The 15,043-nt window shown below is 29.2% G+C and overlaps 1 non-coding gene across 1 annotated transcript; it reads left to right on the top strand.

Moving 5' to 3' along the window:
• The first annotated feature begins 14,390 nt into the window (after positions 1–14,390).
• LOC133035209 (small nucleolar RNA R71) lies at positions 14,391–14,497 on the top strand. Its single transcript, XR_009686489.1, has one exon. It is a non-coding gene; the product is annotated as a small nucleolar RNA R71 (small nucleolar RNA).
• The last annotated feature ends 546 nt before the right edge of the window (positions 14,498–15,043 follow it).

Below are 15,043 nucleotides of genomic sequence, written 5' to 3'. Positions count from 1 at the left end.
AAAAAAGAATCCGACGTTGTCCCGTTTAGGCGAGAGTCAAGGTCATTCCTATTTCATGAGCTTCCACCATTGTTTCATACGTTTGTAAGTCTTATATAGTAGCCACCATTAGGGTGATCAATACTAATATAAATAACTTACAAATATACTTATCTTTCGAGATTAAACGGCGCTAACTTGCTAATGAACGTTCCTCCATTAGGGAGGATTACTCACTAAAACAATAGCTATGTAAAACCACAATGGAGATCGAATATCTTAAAATAATAGAGATCATTATTTAAAAATGTATTTTCTTCTATTATTTATTTATTTAAAATCTATATATATTTATTAAATTTTAAATTTAGAATAAAATCTAAATAAAATTTAATTTAATATTTGTAAAATTAAACTTAGATGGTTAAGAAAATAAAATGAATTATTTCCATCTTAGTATTAACTTTCCAACAAATATTAAGAAAATTACTTAATTTAAGTTGTATTAATTTAAATTAATTTGCAACTCAAATTATAATTTTCTACCAATATATATATTGTATTTCCAAAAATATACAATTTTCGAAACACATTAAAATAAATCAAACTTTACTTAGAAAAAATACTTCAAGCAAAAAATATTATCTATCTAGATTTTCTTGATTAATTAATCCAATTTCTAATAATATATTTTAGTTCCTTTATTTTAAATTAATCATTAAATGAAAAGATCATTGATTTAAGTTGATTCAAAATTAATTAAAATAATTAATTTACAACTTTAAACTATCTTTTAAGATAAATTCAAAATCATCTTGCATAATTAAATGCAATTTTGAAGAAAATGATTAATAAAATAAATAAAATATATTTTAAAAATTATTCAAATTTAAGTTGTTATGGAAATACCTAACTTAAAATAATTTTCTTATTTAATTAAATATCATGAAAATAACAATACCTAAGTATCATTATGAAAATCAACATAGATATTTAATTTTCAATTTAATTAAATGTATTAAATTCAGGAAATAAATAATTAAGTATAGAGAATGCTTAATCATTAATTTCAATTTTAATATAAGGAAAAATATCCTTAATTGAATTGTACCAAAATTAATTATTAAATAATTAATTTCACAATCAATGATATTTTCCTATATTAGAAATAATAATTAGTATAAATAACTATCTAGAAAATATCTCAATTCTACTAAGTATCTTTTCAAGATTTGGAAAATATCTGATTTAAGTTATTATAGAAAGATTCTATAATTTACAACTTAAAATTTTCCAAACAAAATATAATTAAATATCAAAATTATGTGGTAACTACCTAATTTAAAGATATTCCATTTTAAGTTTAAAACCAACTTAAAAATATCTTTTAAGAATCTTTAATAACTAATTCCTAGAACTCTTCAACTTAACATTAAATTCAAAAGATATTCAAATTTAAGTTAAAAGGGAAAATTAGTAACTTAAATAGTAATATTTAATGAAGTAAGTTTCAGAAAGAATCTAGTTAGTTAAAATTCTTTATTTAATTAAACACAAGAAAAATACAAATAGTTTATCTAGAAATGAAATTCATTAAACTATGTTTTTCTTAAATTCATTTCGAAGAAATTAATTATGTTGCTATTAAATTTTATTAGGTCAAACTAGTTTAATTAACCTAGCACAGTTATCCAAATCAGGCAAATGGGCCTTCACAATTGGGGTTGTTCATGTGAGGGGGGGCTAGGTCCAGTATGTCGTACCCACTTCTAAGGCTCCCAACTCTCACACAAGGCCCAAAAGAGAGGAATTTAACCTTAAAATGAACAACTGTTATTAATTGAATAGGCCCATTAAGGCCCATTAACTAAATGAGCCAAAATAAAATCTATCAAGTTATGACAGTTTATTTAGCAATAACAACCTATATGTGTCTATAACAGAAATTAAACATATAGGCTCACACAGGCACACAGATTTGGATGGATCCTATCATGTTACTTGATCTATCATCAATTGAACCATGGGTTAAAATCAGATCATTGGATCTGTCATGTTGGAAATTATTTTACCAGGATCTTAGATCTACTCACAAGTATGTTTATTAACACCATAAATATGAACTTTCTAAAACGATGAAATAAACACATATAAAGTTTAGGAAACCTTACATTGGGTGCAGCGGAATATAATGACTCCTTCCGTTCAGATATCTAGCCCTTGATTCCTTTCTGTAGCAGAGAATTATCAATATCTGAACCTGGATCTCTTTCTCTGAATCTTTGATGTTGAAACTCGTTCTTGCTGAATGTCTTTCTTCACGATCTTCCTCACTATGATTGAGGTATCACTTGCTGTGTGTGGGCACTACTCATACACTAAGAATTTTGAAATTCAAGAGGGAAGAGAAAGAAGAAGTGGCAGCTAAAGATAGGGAGAGAGAAAGGCTCAGGTTTTTCTCTGAAGGAAAAATAGAAAATTTAAGTGTAAATTTCCTGAAGCCTTCACTATCTATTTATAGCATTCCACTAGGGTTAGGTTTGAATTATTTGGCATTAAAATAATGAAAATATCAGTTTAAATTTCCTACAAAAGTGGCTGGCCATGCTTAGTGGATTTGGGCCTCACTTTTTGAAATTTTGCAGTTTTATCTTTTCTGCATCTGATTTTCTCAAAAACGCCAATTTTTAAATTCAACCATTTAAATGCCAATTCTAACTATTTAATAACTATAAATATTTATTAAATAATATTGTCATTTATCATATTTATTAATTGAACCATACAAAGTATCATAATTAACAAATATGCCCCTAAAACTCTTTCTTTACAATTTCGCCCTTACTTAGTGAAAAAATTCACAAATAAACATAGTCTAATTTGAGAATTATAATTGATTAATCAAAACCAATTACATGAGTCTTACAAGCAATATTATCTCAACTAGTGGGGGGGACCATGGGTCTATATAACCGAGCTTCCAATAAGTAGATCAAGAATTTAGCACTAAAATTCACTAACTTATTAATTCTTCGTTGAATCCACACATAGAACTTAGAATTGCACTCTCAGTATATAGAATGCTCTATATGTTCCACCATATAGACACATCATTAGTTATCCATTGTTATAATCCTAATGTGATCAATGATCCTCCATATGAATGATCTACACTGTAAAGGGATTAAATTACCGTTACACCCTACAATGTATTTTATCCTTAAAACACTTGACCCCGTATAAATGATATTTCAGCTTATGTGAAATGAGTAATCCACCATTTATGTTCGTTTGGTCAAGCTCGAAGGAGATCATCCTTTGCTTACTATTCGCCAGATAGAAGCTATAGATTCCATGTTTATGCTAGCGCTCCCACTCAATTGCACTACCGTGTTCCCAAAATGTACGTATCACCCTGACCTAAAAGTAGGCTTAACTAACAAATCAAAGAACACGAATAGCCTTTCAAGATTGAGCCTAATCATAACAGGATTAAGAACATTTGATCTAGGATCAACTAGGCGATATTGACTTGAATAGATATTACGGTAAGTTTAATAAATCTGAGTCAAAGTTCAATATCGGTCCCTTCCGATACATACTCCATGCATCCAACCTGAGCTTTACTTTAACCAATGCTCTGGAAAGAACATAGCACTTCTCCAAATGCAAGTAAACTCTGTTGTAGATTATCATATCAGTAAAACCCTATGTCTGATAAATCTAGGAAACTTTATTCACATAGTCATGTTTACTTTCCAATGTGTTGACAGCACAATAAACAGGATCAAGTATGTGAAAAGGGTTTGAGATGAATTTATACATTATGTACATATAATCATGAAATAAATCATGTGAACCATGCAACATTAAATGTTATTTCTGATCTATATTAATAAGTAAATCTGATTATATTGAAATGAGTTTTATTTAGGGCATAAAACCCAACAAACTCCCACTTGCACTAATATAAAACAAAAAGTGCGTTTCAAATAATCTCAACACCTTGATATGCAAATCAAGTGTAGTAGTAGTAAACTCCTCGTAATAGGATCTGAAAGGTTGAATTAAACACAACCTTTTCTCCACCATTACTCTTCCTTAATCATAAAATCATTGATAATGTGAAATTCCTCTCTATATGTCTACTCTCTTGGGATACTGGATTCTATACCTTTGGCAACTACTTTTGGTTAATCAGGAAATTAACACTAGTAGTTTAGGCAATTTGGAATGGTGCCAAAGATGTATAGAACTTTCCTTAGACTGAATAAGTACCTTTCCTGCAACTTTAACATTCAGTCACTCTCTGGTAGACCTAGAGACTTCAGATAGGTTTTTACACTTCTCCAAAATCACTATTCCACCCCCAGAGTAACCACCATCTTATCAGAAAGATTTACTAGCACAAAGGGAAATTTCGAAATCTGATATGGTGTAGTCTAAGAGTTGTAAACACACCCTTATAGACTAACATATAGTTCCTCTTCTTAATCTTAGGATTTACTTGATTGTCTTCCAATGTTCTTCTCCTGGATTAATCTGATACCTACTCATTACTCCCACTCAACAGCAGGTGTCTGGTCTAAGGCATACAAAAGCATATCTAAGACCTCTTACTGTTGATTTAAGAAATTCTTCCATGGCTTTATCTTTTCTGGAATAGTTGAGACTTTTCCTTAGATAAATAAAATCTATGTCTAAGAAGTTGTGAAGCTTCTATAGATTGCCATTAGAAAGAAAATGCTTCAGCATCTTACTAAAGTAAGTTGCTTGCATTAGAGTAAGTAATTACCAGGTATACCACAAGCCATAGGTTTAGATAAACTCAAACCTATAATACTAGGAACAGGAAGTTTGTTAAGTCCATAGAATAGACTTATTAACTAAAATTTCCTTTTATGTCCTTGAAATAGAAAACTTAAGGTTATTCCATGTGAATGGATTAAACCATAGTTCTATTGGCTTTTCTTCTTAGTTTCTTATCTTGACAATCCATTACTTGTTTAAACTCACAATGGATTTTAATCACTAGTGTCTCCCAAGTCATAAGAAGGTGAGTTCCTAGAAACTCTCCCACTACGACAAGGTACTGTGAATTATGTCGAAGAAAACTAAATGGTATTGATCTCTTCGGTTGTGACAAGACAACAGAGGTAGTGGGATCATCATATGTTTTATAAGATGATAGAACACTTTTGGAATCAAGAAAAATATCTCCTTTATTTGCTACTTGTTTTTCAGACTTAGTCTTTATCTTAAAAAAGTAGTATTTGTTTGAACAAACACTTTCTTATCTATTGACTATGGGATGGTCCACCCCTAATCACTTAGAATAGCTAACAAACCATGGTTAACAGTTCTAGCTTTTCTTAAGATTTTGATTAGGTCATCCATGAATCTAGTAATGATTTACATTAAGTATACAAGCATTACATCATTCTGAAATTGTATTACCATAGAAGGAATTAGGCAACGACTAGTAACTAATCATCAACATGCAACTCGAAATTTCTGGGGAGGTAAGTTTGGATATAATTCAAAAATCAATTTAATGATCTTTGAACTGCATATCTACTAACTATTTCTCCACCCCTATCAGTTCGCAAGATCTTTAACCACTTACCTTAATGGTTTTAACCATTGCTAGAAATTAATGAAATTTTTCAAACATTTCAAATTTCTTGCTAAAAGGTATAATCTAGAGTTATCGTTTGAAGAATACAACGAAAAACTCATATCCACCCCTGAATGTACATCCATTTGCGAATGAGATGAACTACTTTCAGTGGATATAGGCATATTAACTCTTTGCAGAGATTGATCTTGTCAAATCCACTATGAACAAGATACAAATGCCATAGATAAAAAAAATGTGGTAGTGTCTATGATGACATAGGTTTAGTTACATCAAAGAGTTCTTAGAATACTGCAAGTGGATCCTGGTCACAGAATACCTAACTCATATTCCATACAGTTTTAATCCATTAATAGAAGATAGATATTAAACACTTGAGAAAGTGTAACTGTATTGTATTCTGGAATTAGAAATATAAGAAAATTTCTGTTTGGATTCTAAAATTAAAGTCAAAGACTTAAATTCAACCAAATATAATGAGTAATTCTTTCTTGGACCACCACTACTAATACAAACTCTAAGTCAGATTTGCCCATACAAGTAGGAGATTTCTAAGATTGAGGATTTATATCAATTGGGAATAGAATTTTGGAATTATAATCATATGTGTCATTTAATTTCTTAAGAGAAAATATAATGACATGAAATGATTTATAGACCATTCATCCAATGATATATTATGGAGCTAATTCGAAATGAATAAGCTAAGAGGAATTAGGATAATTTCGTTTATAAATAAGAATCCAACGATGCTTCGATTAGCGAAAGACAAAGTAATCTTATTTATAATCTTCTTGTTTCATATTGTAAAAATACTAGTCTAAGGTGTCATCAATTGATGAACAGCTAGATGTTGCATATACAATATTTATCTTTCGAGATCTTACACTATTATGTATGTCTAATGGTGAAAATCCATTAGGGATTTATCTCATTAGAAAAACAAACACGTTAGACCAACAATGAAGATTCGAAATTAAACTACAACTTAATAACAGAAAATAACATGGTTCAATATAAATTCATACACAATTCAGAAATTATAAACATATAGCAAGTAGGAATGACTAGTAAAAATACTAAAACATACAATCCTAAATAATTTCCAAGGTCTTCAACAAACTGATACAGTGTCCCGGTAGGCGAGAGTCAAAGTATCATTTATTGAATAGAGTTGTCAGCTCATCTAAAATAGAAACCATTCTAGCAACCTTTTATTCGATCAAAATAAGAATCCAACGTTGTCCCGGTAGGCGAGAGTCAAGGTTATTCTGATTTTATGAGCTTCCACCATTGTTTCATGTTTTATGAGTTTATCTCTAAGTAGTCACCGTAGGGGAGAGTCTAAATAGAGACGAAAACTCACAAAACACTTATCAAATGAAATCTTACGGTGTTAAATGCGTTCAACGAATAACCATCCATAGGGGGACGAAGTCTAGCGTCTCGAGGTTATATTGAAAACATTTAACTTTTGTAAGACCAACAATGGAGATCGAATATCTTAATAATAATGAAGCTCATTATTTAAAGTGAGTTGTATTTTCTTTGATTCTCTTTATTTAATTTATTTATTTTAAATATATATTTATTTAATTAAAATTTCCAATTTAGAATGAAAAAATTCTAAATATATTTTAATTTAATATTTATAAATTTTACTTAGATGGATATGAAAATAACATGAATTATTTCCATCTTAGTAATAATTTCCAATAAATATTTAGAAAAAAAAATATTTAAGTTGTTACAAAATTAATTTAAATTAATTTACAACTCAAATTTAATTTTCTATAAATATATATTGCATTTCGAAAAATTAAAGTATTTAAGAATACAATTTTAGAAAAATGCATAATAAAATAAAAAATAAATCCTAGAAAAATTATTCTAATTTAATGTTGGCCCAAAATTAATTAATAAAATTAATTTACAACAAAAAATATAATTTTCCTATTTAATTAAATATATTAGAAAAATTTCAAATATTTAAGTATGATGATGAAAATCAACTTAAATATTAATTTTCTATTTAATTAAATACACTAGAAAAATACTTCAAGCAAAAATATCATCTATCTAGATTTTCCTTTGACTAATTAATTCAATTTCTAATAATATACTTTAATTTAATTTATTTTAAATTAATCAAGAAATGAAAAAATCATTGATTTAAGTTGATCGAAGAATTAATTAAAATAAATAATTAATTTACAACTTAATCTATTTTTCAAGATAAAATTCGAAATTCTAGCATTTAAGAAATGCAATTTCGAAAATTGATTAATAAAATAAAGAAAAAATATATTTTGAAAATTATTTAAATTTAGTTGAAAAAATAAATTTCAACTAAAAATAATTTTCTATTTAATTAAATGTCATGAAAAAGAAATATTTAAGTATGATGATAAAAATCAACTTAGATATTTAATTTTCAAATTAATTAAATGTATTAAATTCAAGAAATAAATAATTAAGTGTAGAGAAGGCTTAATTATTAATCTCTAGTTTAATACTAGGAAAAATATACTTAAAATAAATTGTACCAAAATTAATTAATAAATAATTAATTTCACAATGTATAATATTTCCTATTTAATATTAGAAATAATAAGTAGTCTAGAAATAACTATCTAGAAAATATCTTATTTGACTAAGTATCTTTTCCACAAAATTTGAAAAAATATCTAATTTAAGTTGTATTAGAAAAAATCTAGAACTTAAATATTTTTCAAATTTAAATTTAATTAAATATCAAAAATTAAGTTGTAACCACTTAATTTGAAAATATTCCATTTTAAGTTAATATTCGAAAAGATATTAACTTAAAAAATATCTAAAGAATCTAAATAACCAATGCCTAAAATTCCTCAACTTAATTTTGAAATTTGAAATTCAAAAGATATTCAGATTTAAGTTGGTTAGTTGTAGATACCTAAATATCAACTTAAATAAGAATATTTAATGAAAAATTTAAATTAAGTTTCAGAAAGAATCTAGATGGTTATAATTCTATATTTAATTAAATACAAGAAAATACATATAGTTTAGCTTAGAATAAAAAATTCTTTAAACTATAATTTTCTTAAATTAATTTCAAAATAAATGAAATTAATTATGTTGCTAATCAATTTTATTAGGTTAAACTAGTGTAATTAACCTAGTACAGTTGTTCAAATCAGGCAAATGGGCCTTTACAATTGGGGTGGTTCATGTGAGGGGGTGCTGGGTTCAGTATGTCGTACCCACTTCTATGGCTCCCAACTCTCACACAAGGCCCAAAAGAGAGGAATTTAACCTTAATAAGAACAACTGTTATTAATTGAATAAGCCCAATAACTAAATGGGCCTAAATAAATTCTATCAAGAACTATGATAAATTATTTTAGCAACAACAACCTATATGCATCTATAATAAAATTAAACACATAGGCTCACACAGGCACACTTTGGATGGGTCCTATCATGTTGCTAGGTCATACACAGATGAAAGAAGATTGTAAATATACTTGTTACAAATTATTATCTTGACCAAGGGAGCCATCAGATCATTAAATCTGGCAAAAAGTAACCATAGCTATTTGCAATCAAGTAATAATAGGTTTTGAAAACTTACACATAAGCTAAAACACATACTCCTGCAACAAGGTTAATTGGATAGTTGGATGTAGGATTTATTTAATTTTAAATTAAATATTTAATTTTGAAAATAATTAATTAAATAATAAAAAAAAATTCGAAAATTTAAAAAAAATTTGAAAAATTCGAATTTTTTTTTTTAAAAAAAATTTAAATTTAAAATTAAACCTACAATTTTTAAAAAATTAGGTTTCAACCAACCTAAATATCATTTCAAAAATTTGCTAACTACTTTAAATTTTAAATGTTATTTTATAAATAAAAATTAAATAAAAAATTAGAAAAGATAAATAAATATCTTTTTCAAATTTTAAATGTAATTTAAATAAATAAAATAACAAAATTTAAAAAATTAGCAAAATATTTTATATCATTTAAAAATTACATGATTATAAATATCTTATTTTTAAATTTAAAATAAGATAAGATATAATCAAATTTTAAAATAAGATAGATTTTTAAGCAAGAAGATAGATACTAATTCTATTCAAATTCAAATTACACTAATATCTTGAATTAAATTTAAAAAATATTAAATTAATTCAAAAAGATAATTAGAATTGAATTAGGAATAGTAATAGTATAAATACAAAACTATACCAAAAATCGGAAGTTAATTCCATGAAAAAGCATGAAAAATCGAAGAAAAACGAAAAAATTATGAACTGTACGGACAGATTTGCGATCGCAGGAAAAATTTCAGCACAGCCCCGATTTTTTCAAATCTTCAAAAATTCATAACTAGTTCAAATAAAATCGAAATTGAGTTCTGTAAAAGGCTAACTTGCTTAATTTTTCCCATACTATCCAATAAAAATAATTCCAGAAACAAAATCGCAATTATTTTTCACGAAAATTTACAAATATCAATCAATCATCAAATAACACTCAATACAACATGATACCATCCAAAGAACATACAAACAATCGTTTTAAAGTCCAAATTTCTTGTAAGTAAATCAATTACCATGGCTCTGAGGCCAGTTGTTGGAAATTATTTTACCAGGATCTTAGATCTACTCACAAGTATGTTTATTAACACCCTAAATATGAACTTTCTAAAACGATGAAATAAACACATATAAAGTTTAGGAAACCTTACATTGGGTGCAGCGAAATATAATGACTCCTTCCGTTCAGATATCTAGCCCTTGATTCCTTTCTGTAGCAGAGCATTATCAATATCTGAACCTGGATCTCTTTCTCTGAATCTTTGATGCTGAAACTCCTTCTTGCTGAATGTCTTTCTTCACGATCTTCCTCACTATGATTGAGGTATCACTTGCTGTGTGTGGGCACTACTCATACACTAAGAATTTCGAAATTCAAGAGGGAAGAGAAAGAAGAAGTGGCAGCTAAAGATAGGGAGAGAGAAAGGCTCAGGTTTTTCTCTGAAGGAAAAATAGAAAATTTAAGTGTAAATTTCCTGAAGCCTTCACTATCTATTTATAGCATTCCACTAGGGTTAGGTTTGAATTATTTGGCATTAAAATAATGAAAATATCAGTTTAAATTGCCTACAAAAGTGGCTGGCCATGCTTAGTGGATTTGGGCCTCACTTTTTGCAATTTTGCAGTTTTATCTTTTCTGCATCTGATTTTCTCAAAAACGCCAATTTTCAAATTCAACCATTTAAATGCCAATTCTAACTATTTAATAACTATAAATAATTATTAAATAATATTGTCATTTATCATATTTATTAAGTGAACCATACAAAGTATCATAATTAACAAATATGCCCCTAAAACTCTTTCTTTACAATTTCGCCCTTACTTAGTGAAAAAATTCACAAATAAACATAGTCTAATTTGAGAATTATAATTGATTAATCAAAACCAATTACATGAGTCTTACAAGCAATATTATCTCAACTAGTGGGGGGACCATGGGTCTTTATAACCGAGCTTCCAATAAGTAGATCAAGAATTTAGCACTAAAATTCACTAACTTATTAATTCTTCGTTGAATCCACGCATAGAACATAGAATTGCACTCTCAGTATATAGAATGCTCTATATGTTCCACCATATAGACACATCATTAGTTATCCATTGTTATAATCCTAATGTGATTAATGATCCTCTATATGAATGATCTACACTGTAAAGGGATTAAATTACCGTTACACCCTAAAATGTAATTTATCCTTAAAACACTTGACCCCGTATAAATGATATTTCAACTTATGTGAAATGAGTACTCCACCATTTATGTTCGTTTGGTCAAGCTCGAAGGAGATCATCCTTTGCTTACTATTCGCCAGATAGAAGCTATAGATTCCATGTTTATGCTAGCGCTCCCACCCAATTGCACTACCGTGTTCCCAAAATGTACGTATCACCCTGACCTAAAAGTAGGCTTAACTAACAAATCAAAGAACACGAATAGCCTTTCAAGATTGAGCCTAATCATAACAGGATTAAGAACATTTGATCTAGGATCAACTAGGCGATATTGACTTGAATAGATATTACGGTAAGTTTAATAAATCTAAGTCAAAGTTCAATATCGGTCCCTTCCGATACATACTCCATGCATCCAACCTTAGCTTTACTTTAACCAATGCTCTGGAAAGAACATAGCACTTCTCCAAATGCAAGTAAACTCTGTTGTAGATTATCATATCAGTAAAACCCTATGTCTGATAAATCTAGGAAACTTTATTCACATAGTCATGTTTACTTTCCAATGTGTTGACAGCACAATAAACAGGATCAAGTATGTGAAAAGGGTTTGAGATGAATTTATACATTATGTACATATAATCATGAAATAAATCATGTGAACCATGCAACATTAAATGTTATTTCTGATCTATATTAATAAGTAAATCTGATTATATTGAAATGAGTTTTATTTAGGGCATAAACCCAACACTGTCAACAAGTAAACCCTGGCAATTTAGATCAAGCAATAATAGGTTTTAGAAAACTTACAAACAATCTAAAACACATACTCCTGCAACAAGGTTAGAATTGGATAGTTGGAAGTAGGATTTATTTAATTTTAAAAATATTAATCTTTATTTCGAAATTAAAAAAAAAAATCGGTTCTTAAAGAATAAATAAAATAATATTTAAAATTAAACCTACAATTTTGAAAAAATTAGGTTTTGAGTAACCTAAATATCATTTCGAAAAAAAATTTGCTTACTTTCCTTTTAAATTTCATGTTATTTAATAAATTAAATATTCAATAAAATAGAAAATGGTAAATACATACCTTTTTCTGATTTTACAATCTAATTTAAGTAAAATAACAAAAATTTAAAAAAGTTAACAAATAAATATCTTATTTCCTCTTTTAAAATACCATGATTATAGTAATCTTATTCTAAATAAGGTCAATTTACCAAAAAAAAAAATTTAACAAAAAATCTGACCTTTTATTCAAAATAAGATAGAATAATCAAAATTTAAATGAAATAAGAAAAGAGGTAAGCAATACTTGATTTTATCCTATTTTCAAATTCAAATTACACTAATATCTAAAATTAATTTTCAAATAAAATTAATTTATTTCTGATAATTAGATTTGAAAATTGAAAAACAAAAATCAAAATACAAAACTATACAAAAAATTAGAAGTCAATTCCATGAAATAGCATGAAAAATCGAAGAAAACGAAGAAAAATAGTAGGTGGTACGGACAGCATGCAAAGCATGCTGTCTGCGCGCGTAATGAAGGTGAACAGCCGAGAAAACTCGACGCTGGGAGACTACCAGCAGCCCTTCCGCGCGCGTGGGGTGGGTGATCACCACCTCGATTTTTTCGATTTTCCAAAATTCATAACTAATTCAAATTAAATCGAAATCGAGTTCTGTAAAAAAGTAAATTGCTTAGAATTTTCCAAACTATCCAATAAAAATAATTCCAGATACAGACAATCAATTTTTTTTCCAGAATTCACAAACATCAATCAAACATCAATATGACACATCATGAAACCATCCAAATCACAAATAAACCGTTTTAAGTCCAAATTTCTTGCAAGCAAATCAATTACCATGGCTCTGATACCAGTTGTTGGAAACATATTTTACCAGGAACTTAGATCTACTCACAAGTATATTGATTTAACAACTTAAAATTGAACTTCTAAAATGATGAACTAAACACATAAAAGTTAAGAATAATCTACAGTGATGGCAGCAGAATTAAGTGTCTCCTTCCACTCAGATCTCTAACCCTTGATTCCTGTCTGTAGCAGAGTATAATCAAGATCTGAGCCCGAAAATTCTTTAGTTGGATGTGATCCTTCACAGTCTTCCAAACTATGATGAGGTACTGAGTGATGTGTGTGGGCACTTCTCTCTCACTAGGATTTTCAAAATTCTCTCTTGTTTTTCTCTCTTGATTTCGTGTATAGCAATGCAAAGCAAAAGCTCCAAGAGTAGAGAGAGGGGGCGACTATAAATAGGAAAAGGGAAGAGCACAACTTTCCAAATAAACAATTTCCTCTTTTTACTGTGTAATTGAATAATTGTCTTATTTAGTGTGATCCACCACTTTCCTATTTATGCTAGGCTTTGATTAGCAATTACATGACAATTTAAATTGAAAATAATAATTGGGAAACAAGCAAAGGGTGGCCGGCCATGGTGTGTATGGGCCTCACTGGAATTTTGCAGTTTCCTCAATTTTATTTCTATTTCTCCAAAAATGCCATTTTTCCAATTCTAATCTTTTGAATGCAGTATAGTCTCAACTAGAATGGGGACCATGGATCTATATGCTGAGCTTCCAATAAGTTGAACCGATTTACCAAGTAAATCCCTAACTTATTAATTCCTTGTTGAATCCACTCTTAGAACTTGGAATTGCACTCTCCGACTTATATAGAGCATATTATATGTTCCCAATACTCAAATTCTTCAAAACATTCGTCATGGAAGCCATTTGAGCTGTCAAAGCTGTTATTGCATCCACCTCAAGGACTCCCGCCACTTTTCTACTTGTTGGAGCTCTAGTGTTGGACCATTGATAGTTGTTACTTGCAATGGTCTCCAAAATCTCAAATGCTTCATTGTAAGACTTCGACAAAATAGCACCATTGGCCGATGCATCTAACACCATTCGAGAAGCTGCATTCAAACCATTATAAAAAGTCTCCATCTGAATACAATGTGGAATGCCATGATGTGGACACTTTCGCAAAAGTTCCTTAAACCTCTCCCACGCATCACTTGTGGACTCATCTTCAAGTTGCTGAAAAGACATGATCTCACTTCTGAATTTTGCATTTCTAGTAGGAGGAAAGTATTTCCTCAGGAACTTCTCAGCAAGGTCATTCCAATTGGTCACAGAATCAGGCGGCAAAGTGTTGAGCCATGATCTAGCTCGGTCTCGTAGTGAGAATGGGAATAGCTTCAACCTTAACACCTCTTCACTCACTCCTTGGATCTTGAAAGAATCACTCACCTCCAGGAATGAACGGAGATGGAGGTGAGGATCTTCAGTTGGCATCCCGCTGAATTGCCCCACGGTTTGGAGCATTTGAAACATCACTGGCTTGAGCTCAAACTGCGGTGCTTGTATTTCAGGCCTCACAATGCCTGGATTGAGCTCATTAAACATGGGGGCTGCATACTCCCTTATAGCCCTTGCTCGATCATCTGCCAATATGATGGGATTAACAACTTGTTGAGCAACCCCATCATCATCAAAATTCTCAGCCATGATGTCTCGGCCCTTAGCCTTTTGAACCCTTCTTCTTCTTCGGAATGTACGTTCAATCTCGGGGTCAATAGGAGCAAGTTCAAAATCCTCTTGTTGGTTCATACA

Source organism: Cannabis sativa, chromosome 2 (genome assembly GCF_029168945.1).
Source record: "Cannabis sativa cultivar Pink pepper isolate KNU-18-1 chromosome 2, ASM2916894v1, whole genome shotgun sequence".
NCBI lineage: Eukaryota > Viridiplantae > Streptophyta > Magnoliopsida > Rosales > Cannabaceae > Cannabis > Cannabis sativa.
The sequence above is the reverse complement of the archived record's forward strand: the minus strand, read 5'-3'. Positions and strand labels throughout refer to the sequence as shown.